This window comes from Trypanosoma cruzi, genomic scaffold (assembly GCF_000209065.1).
Source record: "Trypanosoma cruzi strain CL Brener 1047053516377 genomic scaffold, whole genome shotgun sequence".
Taxonomy (NCBI): Eukaryota; Euglenozoa; class Kinetoplastea; order Trypanosomatida; family Trypanosomatidae; genus Trypanosoma; species Trypanosoma cruzi.
Window position 1 is genome coordinate 1,610 of NW_001849500.1, and position 11,096 is coordinate 12,705.

The 11,096-nt window shown below is 52.2% G+C and overlaps 4 pseudogenes, besides 3 other annotated features; all 4 read right to left on the reverse strand.

Moving 5' to 3' along the window:
* Window positions 1-11,096: a sequence feature (areas not merged during assembly with more than two copies in the genome that could not be assigned to a particular haplotype).
* On the reverse strand, window positions 2,222-2,719 carry Tc00.1047053503421.7 (annotated as a pseudogene).
* On the reverse strand, window positions 2,863-3,891 carry Tc00.1047053503421.14 (annotated as a pseudogene).
* Window positions 4,758-7,490, reverse strand: Tc00.1047053503421.20 (annotated as a pseudogene).
* Window positions 7,758-8,208: a mobile genetic element.
* Window positions 8,020-8,042: a sequence feature (AT_rich).
* On the reverse strand, window positions 8,504-10,297 carry Tc00.1047053503421.50 (annotated as a pseudogene).

Below are 11,096 nucleotides of genomic sequence, written 5' to 3' on the forward strand. Positions count from 1 at the left end.
CACACCGTCATCCTTTTCGAGGGTGTAGCCAACTTTCTTGTACGTCCATGACTGTTCCGGTTTCCCCTTCTCCACCTTCATTCCCATTCCCGTCCCCGCTTTCTTTCGCTCATCGCCGTCGGGAACTTCCTTGACATGATGCCAACTCGCATTGTACACAGACTCGTAATATCCCTTCAGTATGAACATCCTTCAGCCGTCTTCGTTGAATTCCGCGCCTGAGAGAAGACTATTTATTATTCTCTCCTGCGTGAGAATCGATTATATACCTGTTTTCGTAGTTGGATTGAGTTAAAGCCGAACACTAACCAATAATCAAAAAAGGAATAGGAGTAATAGACAAAGGTCACAGGCATGACTGACAGCCTCAGCAAGAGAGTCATCCACACAGTATTCGATAAAAACCACATGCACAGGACAACCGCAACGACGGCGCGTGGGTGCCAACCACCCAAAACAGTGTTGGAGAGAGCAAACAATAACAACAACGTGGTGCGCACGAAGGGTTCGCCCACGCATACCGCTCGCCACGGTCCAGCACCCCTGTGGCACCGCCGTCACCGCACACACTCTGCAAGAGGACGTAGGCACATCGCCACGGGCACAAACACACAAAAGTGGGAAGAGAATTCGGTGCAGCAATGGCCACACGCAAGAACCACAAATCATACACACCGCAACAGCGATGCATCACGGTAATCCCCCAAACAACAGAAAAGAGTGCAATTTGCATGCTTTATGGAAAATATCTGCGGTGTGCACGGCAAAAGAGTGCCGTGACGCCGCCTTTCATATTGCATTCGCCATTCACGTATCACTGGGAAGCACGCAGCCACCACTCCTCCGTTCCGCTCCCCGTGCTGCTCGTGTCGCTCCACTGGAGGAAGTTGTCACCGCACATCCCCATCACCGTGCATTGCGGAATACAAACCTACCACACGGCATGAGTGCGGTGCCACCCCGCCAATAAATCCCAGGAAATACCCCACTGCCTCGTGTGGCACGGAGGGCAGTATCATTATGCCTGCGAAAGGCTTTTTTTCCAAGCAAGAACGCGGCCCCAGCACACGCCCATAAGAACGTTTGTTCCATCGCACGCAAAGGAGCTGAGCGGGAGAACAGCAGGAAAGACAACACCGGCAGCCATGAGCAGCACGCACACGCCAACGCACCGCTGCCCCGCATATCACCAAAAATAAAAATACCAAAGAAACATGTAACATCCCAACTACAAATCTCAGGTGCGGTTGCAGCACACACTCCCACCTCCTGGGCGTGTGCGGCCCCTCGCTGCTCGGCGCTCTAAGTGGGATCACCAAAAGCACCAATTCGGGAACATTCGACCACCGCCACAGCAGTCACGCTCCCCATTTCTCACAAAGGCGAAGGCTTGCAGTGGCGCAGCGGACGGCGGCATGCACAGTCGCAGAGTAATGGACTGCCGCGGGAATCACGCAACGGCGATGCGCCCCTCCTTTTGGGCCTCCCAACAAAAAACATTTGTCGCGCAGTTCCCGTGAACAACACACATTGAACCGTATTCAGCTCCTCTACTGTGGCCATCCGCACACACAGCATGAGTGTGACAACGCAGGCCAGGAAGCACGGAATAACACTACGCATCCCTCCCATAAAGGTCAGGCGGCGTCCGTGCTGCCTTCAACAATAATTCCACCCCACATAACCCCTCTGCATATCCGCAGCAAAAAGGCCCACACGGTGTACACCACATTACAATTTCCTAAAGCGCAAAACCGGATCATCAGAGCGCTGCCGTATTCTCAATGTTGGGTAGAGGCTCTCTGATCCTTGTCGCCGCCAGCCTGCGGTATTATGGAGGGGCATTGCGTTCTCGGCATATCTCTCCATTTACTTCACTTTCCCGACGCCGCAAATGAACTGACGTCCCACAAGTGATTTCGACCGGTCTGAAGAAAGTAACGTATCAGACGCGCTGAAACTGTGTGCGTGTGTGTTATTACGGGCGAGCGACACGATGCTCTTGCACATCCATGTATTCCGATCCTGCGCAACACCCTATTCAGTGGTGCGGAAAGCGTTGGACAACAAACGCGCACAAATCGCACAATGAATGCCTCTGGAGAACAAACCCCCCATTTACGTCACCACAGGCACCGTGACAACAAAGTAACAAAAGAAATCCAACCTCTGCGCGTCCTCCCGCAAGAAAGTGAAGACACACACGCTTGTCCCCTTGGCCTCACTCCAACTCCTCAAAAGTTGACAGGTCCATGGCAGGAAGGATCACGCTACTCATCCCTCGCTCACTGTCACAAGGCATGGCACTGCGCATCTCCAGTGCATCTGCTTCACCCACATACGTCCCTTTGGGGGAATCGCCTCGAGAGTCACCAAGCACGCGCCGCTAGAAAGTGTACTCCCAGTCTATGCTGCTTCTCCTGAGCGACCTTGCTGCCTTGCCGCACAAACAAGTCCACAATTTACGCATTATGACTGCAGGCACGTGCCCGTGGGGATTCCCGCCCTTTCCCTCAGCCTTGCAAAGGGCGTGCGCCATACAAATGCCGGTCATGGGGCAGACACACACAGGCGCCGATACCCGTGACAATGCGTGAGATACTCGCCGCAGAATGAGGCGCCGCAGGTCTCCGCTCACTGATCCAGATTGACCACGCTGAAGCCCACAATTCCCGTGGGTTTGGCATCCCAATAGTTCGTCGTGTTCGTTGAATTCCATGATGGAGGAGTCCCAAGCAAACAAGAACCAAGAGCCTGGACACTCTGTGGAGTCAAAAAGATAGAAAACACGGACTGGCGCGGGCACAGCTAAGCGCCATGGGAGAAACATCTCAGCTCACCCCATGGAAAACACTTCACCAACATCACTGCAACATTGGCCTCTTGCTTCGCGGGTGTGTCACTTCTCTCTTCACTCCGTGCCAGCCTCCGTCCAATTCCCCGCCCACCAGTACTACGCGTCACACTGCGCTGCTTCCGCACAATCACACCTCGCGGCCAATCATCGTGACGCACCTCAAACTGCAGTCGCATCCAACCTCGAAAGCCCTCGCACCCTCTTCCGCCCTCCTGTGTGTCGAGAGAAGACGTCCCTCTCGCGGTCTTCGCGTCCTCCCCAATAAAGCTCTGCAGTTGTGCCCAAACATCACCGGGTCTCTTGCCAAGAAGGAAGCCGTGTGCGACGTGACCAATGTGAGCATACACAAATTTAGAAAACGGTTTATAGGCTCTCTGGAGTGGCCTGCGTGCGCCCGCATGCACGATGGGAACACACACGGTGCGAGTCGGGCGAGATCATCGTTCCAGCTCGCATCTCCGCCAGGTGAGTCGTTGACGGTTCCATCCCGCTTCACGACAGGTCGAATAACAGTGCACACGTAAGTGGCTGTGCTCTGCATTCACATGTGGTCCGTCTTTTGGGTCCAACGTCGTCAGGTGGTGGAAAGAGACGAGTCGTATTGTCATTCTTCCATTTGCTGCTGCTCCCGCCTCATTTCCCGTAAGGAGCCGCTGATCCCTCTCACTTTGGCGATAAAGGGTCCTCACGCATGGGATGCATCCTGCCTCGTGTGGCATGAGGAACAGCAGAGAGTCCCCAACGTTGCCAATGCGGGATTGGCCGTCCAGTGCGGTGAATACAACACGCTGGATCCGCCGGAGGATCGTCGTGCACACTTCACTCCGCCCGTGGCGGATACAATCCTCGGGCAGTCACGCCTGTGCAGAACAGAACACCCTTTTGGAGAACGCCGAGCAGCTCCACCGACGTGTCGGAAAAACTCACAAAAAGAGGGCCGGTCAACCTGCGACACATTACCGTACAACTTTAATATCCTGACATCGAGAAGAGCGTTTCTACCTGAGAGTGTTCGGCCCCATCATTATCATCATCACTGCTCAAATCATCTCAACAGGCAACAATGGCATCGTTCTCGTATTGCTCATGCCCGTTGGCCTCCTCCACCCGCCGCCTCACGTCCGTATGAATAAAGTCTCGTCATGCACAGCGATGCGCCCCCTCTTTTCAGATAAATACCAATATTTTATACTCACCAAGGTAGCAGATCAGTTCCCCCTCCACAGGCACACCTCATAGAGGACGTCCTTCTGTTCCCTTTGCCGAACCAACGCACCGCACCCAGTGGATAAGCCCTGGTAGTTTCACCAAAAAACAAGTGTTCAATCCCCACAGCAGCGAATACTCTGTATGATATGAAACGCACAGCTTGTTGTGCTAGTGCACCGCCTCGACGGCCGCCTCGCAATGGTGCAAAGGTGTCATTCCACTGCCTGGGTGAGGCCTAAGCCCCACATTACACGCACACAGAGAAGCACACGGCGCATTTGAAAATATATTAATATTTTTTCACGGCACATCTATGGGAAGGAGCACCACCCCCGTATGCATGTTGGCAAAGCAACGGCCCCACAACGGCGGTGCTAAAAAAACGCATCCAGAAACAGAGGAAAGAGAAGAGGGGTGTGGAACGCCCACAAGAAATGATGGATAGCCCACCTAAAACTGGCAGCAAAGAAAAGGAAAAAAACAGCAGTAGTAGTGGTGGTGACCATCATTTCCTTTTTTCTTCACTCGCTAATAACCCAAACACGTGGGGTTCAAAAGTCCACTTCACACAAAATTGTGCGGCAGTTAGCCTCTCTCCAACCAGCCGCCTCAATACATCCAAAAGAGCACACAAGAAAAGCACGAATAGCCATGGGAAAAAAAGAGAGAAAAACAATAAAAGATCCCACGGCATTAGTACGGAGGCGGAGCGACACGCTTTTCGCACAATTAGTCGTAAAGTCGGCCAGAGCAAAAGAGATCCAGGCCCGAGCAAACTCGGACGCCACAGGCGGTTATTGTGCTCCTTTGAGACTTTTCAGCCGGCTCCTGTTCCACCCGAAGGAAGAGGGCTGGCGGAATGTGGTTCTCGCCGCAAAGAGCTGCTGCATCGGGGGCCAAAGAAACAAATCCTCGCATATTGCGGATGTCAAGTGGGCCACCCCACCGCATTTCCACGTCATTATCGCTTGGCTGCGCACGTGCGTCTCTTCACGTACCCCATCGTTCCTCAAGAAGCCTTTCCGCAGGAGTCCTCAAATGCAGTGGACGCTTGAGAGCAACAAGCCAAGCCTCGCAGTCGCTGTCAGTCCCACAAACCACCTCCAGTAATTTCCCACCGCGAAGCAAAAGTGCGAATGCGCGGTGGTTGTTTGTTCCAAGGCTGGACGGAGCGATGTTTTGCGTGGCATCATGGCGGTGAATCCCATTGTCAGAAACTGCCTCCTGGCGTGTTTTTGCCAGCTGTGCCTCGCCGCTGTAGTTCACAAATGAGGTTGTGGACAGGCCGATGAGAACTTTTTCGATGTCACGTATCCACATGGTGACTGGAGGCCGTTTGCGATTCAACGGGAATCCCTGATGGTCCAGATCACAGGAATGAATACGTTTGCAGTCCTCCGAGAGAAAACATGGGCGTCCGCGAGCATTGCCCTTGCTTGATATCTTTGTTACGCGGACCCCGTTGCGTAATTAATTCAGCACCTGATCCACAACAGAACTGAGGTGGCGCTCCGTTGCCTCGGCATCATGCAGTTTTCCATTTTTCTTTGCCACGTAGTCATCAAGCATACGCTGTCGATACACCTCGAGTCCTCGTCCCAGCCTCTCCTTGCGGGCCCGTTCCTCTTCAGCGCTGGCCAAGTATGTCTGTTCCTCTTGCGAGAAGACCTCGTCAAACTGGCGTCGAATGGCGTCCGTCTCCTCCGGGTTCACAGGAATGTCTTCAAGGGAAATGAGCTTCGGCAAATACTCCTCGATCATTTTGATGTCGGCAGCAAGAGCCCTCTCGGCGGCGTCCTCCTTTGCTGTCGCCTGCTCGCAGTTCTTCTTCCGCTCCTCGGCCAAGGGACGCACCGGTTCCGGGAATTTTGCATTCACTTCCTTAATCTGGTGGATCCACTGCCTTCGCTGGCGACACCGCTCCTCCCGGACGGTCCTTCGCACCGCCTCAATAGAATGCCGCTCCCGCATGATGGCCTCTCGCCCCCTCACCCCGTCAAGTTGAACCATCTCGAGCTGCTGCTCCCTCGTACAAATGGCGCTCTGCCGTAGGCTGAGTCCTTGCTCCGGCTGCTGCATCGCCTGCCGCAACCTCTCCGAGGCACTCTCCTCGTCCTGTTTCCTCGTTCGGATCTTCTCCAGCGTATGCTCGTGGTCCCAATTGCGGCTTTCGCGGTCAGCCTGCAGAGCACTGCTCTCCCGCTTTTTCGCCTCCAGAGCCCTCTCAATTTCATCCAACGTGGCCCCACCTCTCCGCTCAAGCTCTTTGGCCATCTTCTCCGCCTTATGCTCGGCGCGCTCGCAAAACACACTCAGCTGCCGTTCCCGCGCCTCCTCACGGTTGCTCTCAATGGCGTTGACGCGCTTCATCCCTTCATCCTCCATGTCTGAAATGGCCTGTTGGATTCATAGCCACAATGCCTGTGGTCGTACACGGTCCGGGCAATCATGAGTTCATCCCGCAACTCCATGATGTCCTGATCAAGACGCCACTTGTCAACGGCAAGATCCCTTGTGGCGGATCCAATTCCGGTCGAGCCAAGAATATTACCAACACGACGAGTCGTGGAGAGACAATGGAACGATTCCTCCGCGCACACGGCATCCAAAAAGGCGTGAGCCAATAAAGCCGTCTCGGTAGAACCATTGAGGCTGTTGTTGGGGTTGCCTTTTTCCGTATTGTACGCTCGGCGCAACAACTCACTGAGTTCTGACATGCCGAAGGGAACACGCAGACGACGGCGGCAAATGCCGGAGACAATTCCTGCTGCCGACACCAGTGCTCGTTGGGCCCCTTCGTGGTGTAGCTGCGCGGCGGCATCAATGCCACAGAAAGCGGGCCGTTCGGCATCTCCCAAGGCGACAAATGTCAGGGAGTTTGCATCCATATAATGTGCAAACTCCGCCTCACCATCATCGCGGTGAAGCTGAAGAACGACGGTGTCGGGCAAATAAGAAGGCATTGCCTCCAGCTCAGGCGTTGGCTGCCTTTCACACAGCACGGGGAAAAAGTATTTCTCATAGTTTTTGACGATAGTGTCCATCGCCGCTCGAACGTCGCCGGCCAATGAGACACGAATTCGCGCCACCATTCGCACACGAGGTCCCTCCTTCACGGAGCCCACAATAACCCCGAGCTCGTTGTCGGCGTCAAGAAGGTCTGCGCGGTGCTCTGTTGACCCAATGACGTGGCATGAGAAGACAAAAATGCCCTTTTTGGCGCCCAGCCGAATAGATTCAATGATGGCTCAAGCAGCATATCCCTCTCCAGCTGCAGAGCCGTACATGTGTTGTCGCTTTGGTGAAGAACGCACGCCGTAGCTGAAGGCCACCATGTTCTTGCGTTCCTGAGTAAAGTTGGGGGCGGCAGTGGCACACAATTTTCGGAAGAGTGTACTCGCGTCCGGCACGTCCAACGCCACATCGACGTCAAACAAGGCCTCAGCAACCGCAAATCCGGCATCCCTCAGGGGCTGGGGCAATTCAACTGCGCCGTGTTGCCGTCCACCCGCATTGTCACGGGGAGCTGCGAGGACGGCGTCGTGGTTTGGTGGGAGCAGAAACGGCTTTCGCCTCCATTGGGAGAATATCACATTGAATGCTGAACTTTGTGTTTGTTGCGTGCACAGAGAAAAGGGCCAAAGACAGAAAGAAAGAAAAGAGGAGAGGAACCGAAAAGGAAACAACACTGAATAATCTTCTGGGCCGCTGGCCGGATTCTGAAACTACCCAAAAAGGACAGGAGAAAAAAAGCGGTAAATGGAGAGGCAATGAGTTCGCCGTAATGTTTTCCCCAAAATATATGCACATTCCGTCAATCACTGCCGTGGACTGCTGCGCACAGTTAGAATTAGAAACACTTATCCCCCGCGAAGCGGCAGGCCTTTGGGGCTCCTCCAGCCACAAAAAAAACGCCGCAAGGAGGAGATCACAAAGTGGGTGGGTGGGAAGGCAAAAATAAAATAAAAAAAAAAAACAATTTCGTCTGGCAGCTGTCGGTTCCCTGACTGCCTCAATCGCGGTCTCCCAAAAGACAGTGCGATAGAAGAGGAAAAAGTTGTGGAGAGATATCTTCGTTTGTGCGAGATATGAATTTATTTGGGCAGCCCGCCGCCCTCTCAAGCATTCTTTTCACAAAATCCCATAAAAATAAAAAAAAATTGTGCGGCCCCTGTAGTGCGCAACAGCCTCCAGTGACGATGCGCCTCTGGTGGAAAAAATAAAATAAAAAGTGTGTGGTGAGTGTGGCACTGCCGATCACAACGGTTCTCTGAAAAGAAAGGCACTCACTGTCTAGATCTCGTAGGCACACACATATAAAAATCGTCAAAATACTCCCAATATATTTCACTACAAGCAAAATGCACTTTGTTCCCCAATTATTTCCCCAACTTTCTTCCCTATCCCTTTTCTACAAGATTATTGTGTTCACTTTTCTCAGATTTTATTTACAAAATACGGTGTTAAAATAAACTGGTATTTGTGTACCTTTCCGTCCCAGAACGCCACAATTTTTTTTTCAGCGTCGGTTTCATTGTTGGGATTGACGACATCACATCTCTGCCAGTCATTCATCGGTGTGCTGTTTTCGTGCTGCACATAAATCATCTCCCACGACATGTCTCGGGATAATTTCTTCCAGCCCGTAAAATATGCCGCCAGATGTTCATTGAACAGATTCACAGTGCTGGTTATCTTGTGGTGCTCACTCGCCGTAGTCATCTGCAGCCCAACCAGCGTCCTCCGCGGTGACTCCATGAAGAAAAAGCCGTCCACCAGCGGAAAGTTTTCAACCTTCGGTAGGTACAGCACCCCGTACTCCATCGCAGTCCTCGTGACACCGCCTTCCAGTCCCGCTAATCCAACGGTGCGAGTGGGGTGCCCTTGATGGTTTACCTTCAGCACTGAATCCCGTGCTTCATTACGTTCTGGTGGCCTCAGCTCCTTGAGTTCCTTTAATAATGCACTGACAATCTCCCCATACATGAATACGCGCAAACCTAATTGTTCCAAAGCGTGGGAAACAAGAGCACCACGCGATCCCAATATTAGCAACAAAAGATCCTTCGCACCCATTTCCTTTGCCAAACGGTCCGCAATTCGAAACCCGATATCATCACATATCGATGCGTTGAGAAATAACTCAGCACCTTCAACTGTTTTTACCCGGACGATCTTCACAAGTTTGTGAGACGGATCCTCGGAATACCATAGCTTACTTCCTCTCAGGGCAAAGTACTCTCCAACATCAGTGAGTTTGATCGCCAGCAAGGCACCATCAACGGCACCCAAGCGATCAATATAACTTTTCTCATCAAAGATGTGACGTGGAATCGAACCCAAAAGTTGCGTGTGTTTTTTGACCTTCTTCCAGTATCCCGCTTGCTCATTTGGTTTCAGACCGCGCTTCATCCATGCACACATCGCCTTCAAATCCATCTCGTCGGGGCAATTCATGATTATTCGACTGGCTTTTGTTTGCTTCTCCCACTCATCATAGTTGGTTACCTTTGGCGATGACACCACAATCATGCCCCATCCACTAGAAGGCGCAAAATCTGTGTCGGGCGGTGTTCCTTTCCTTGCCACATCGTAAATAATATACCCTTTCACCCCACGCTGCCACAAACCACCCAAAACAACGATGGATGTTATGTTACCCATGTATTTTGTCACGATTTTGGTGGTCTTGTCAAACACGTACGCCGTACTTCCAAAACAGTGGACAACCACTTGGAGTTTCTCCACGTCGTAGTGCAGCAGCTGGTAGAGGAGGTACGAGCCGGCATTCATCGACTTCCCGATCCCGGCCGTCCCAACCAACAGATGCGGCAAAGGTGAAGGATTGAGAGTCAAATCAAAATTGCTGAACCACTCGGTGAGATCGCCCTTGACGATCTGCCACGCTCGCTCCACCTCAGAGTTAACACACAAGTCATTGCCACACCCATTCAGCACACTCAGCGTGTACGGCCATCCCTTGTCCGAGGTAAGCACCATCAGCCGGGAGGTGCTTCACCGGATTTCTGCACAGCGTCATCCTTTTCGAGGGTGTCGCCAACTTTCTTGTACGTCCATGACTGTTTCGGTTTCCCCTCCTTCACCTTCATTACCGTCCCCTTTTTCTTTCGCTTATCGCCGTCGGGAACTTCCTTGACATGATGCCAACTCGCATTGTACACAGACTCGTACAATCCCTCCATTTTTACCGCTTCAATCGTCGTCATTCGGTTCCTCGCTTCCTGAAGGGCTGAATCCAAGGAGTGTTTGGTGGAGTTATGAACAGTTGTTTTTACGTTTGCGGCAGCTTCTGACCACCCAAGTAGATTGTTGATACCATTTTTGTAAAGCTTGCGTACAACTTCTTCCAGATCATTTCCTCCCTTACAGTCCTCTCCATCCTCGCATAAGCACCTGTTGCCTGTATTTCGTTCAGTGCTCCTTTATCGCGGATATACTTCGTGTGATCCTTGAAAAACTCCTTAAGCAAAACACTCCGATTGGCGTCCACAACGCCCCTGCCGTCCAGTTCCCTCGTAAGAAAGTCGTTCAGCTTCTTTTCCTTGACGCGGACTCTTCCCTTAAACAGTACGTCCTCGATCGTAGTGGAAATGGTAAATTCCATTTCTGCCTCACGCCGTTCTACTTTTAGTATCTGAGTGAGGGCTTCGTTTAGTTTTCACTTTGCAATAAGAGTGACTGTGTCCTTTCCTTCATAGTCCCTCCATTGATGAAGAAAGAACACACCCTCGTGATGAAGCTTGTACACCTGGTACTCTGCTAAATTAAAAATAATTCTAAGAAGCTGCCGGCCTTTTACGTAAGCATCGAGTCTCCGAATAAACATCTCCCCCGTCGCATTGTAGTCTTTCATCAACGGTCGTCCTGGAGCCAATACAATTCCAAAAAAAATATTAAGCTTCAAGCTGGTGCTGAGAGTATCTCCGTCTAGCATTAGATCTTCCACCAGACTGTCAAGAGTCCACGGCGGTCACTATTTACTCCACACCAAATGCCGAGCTGCAGCGTC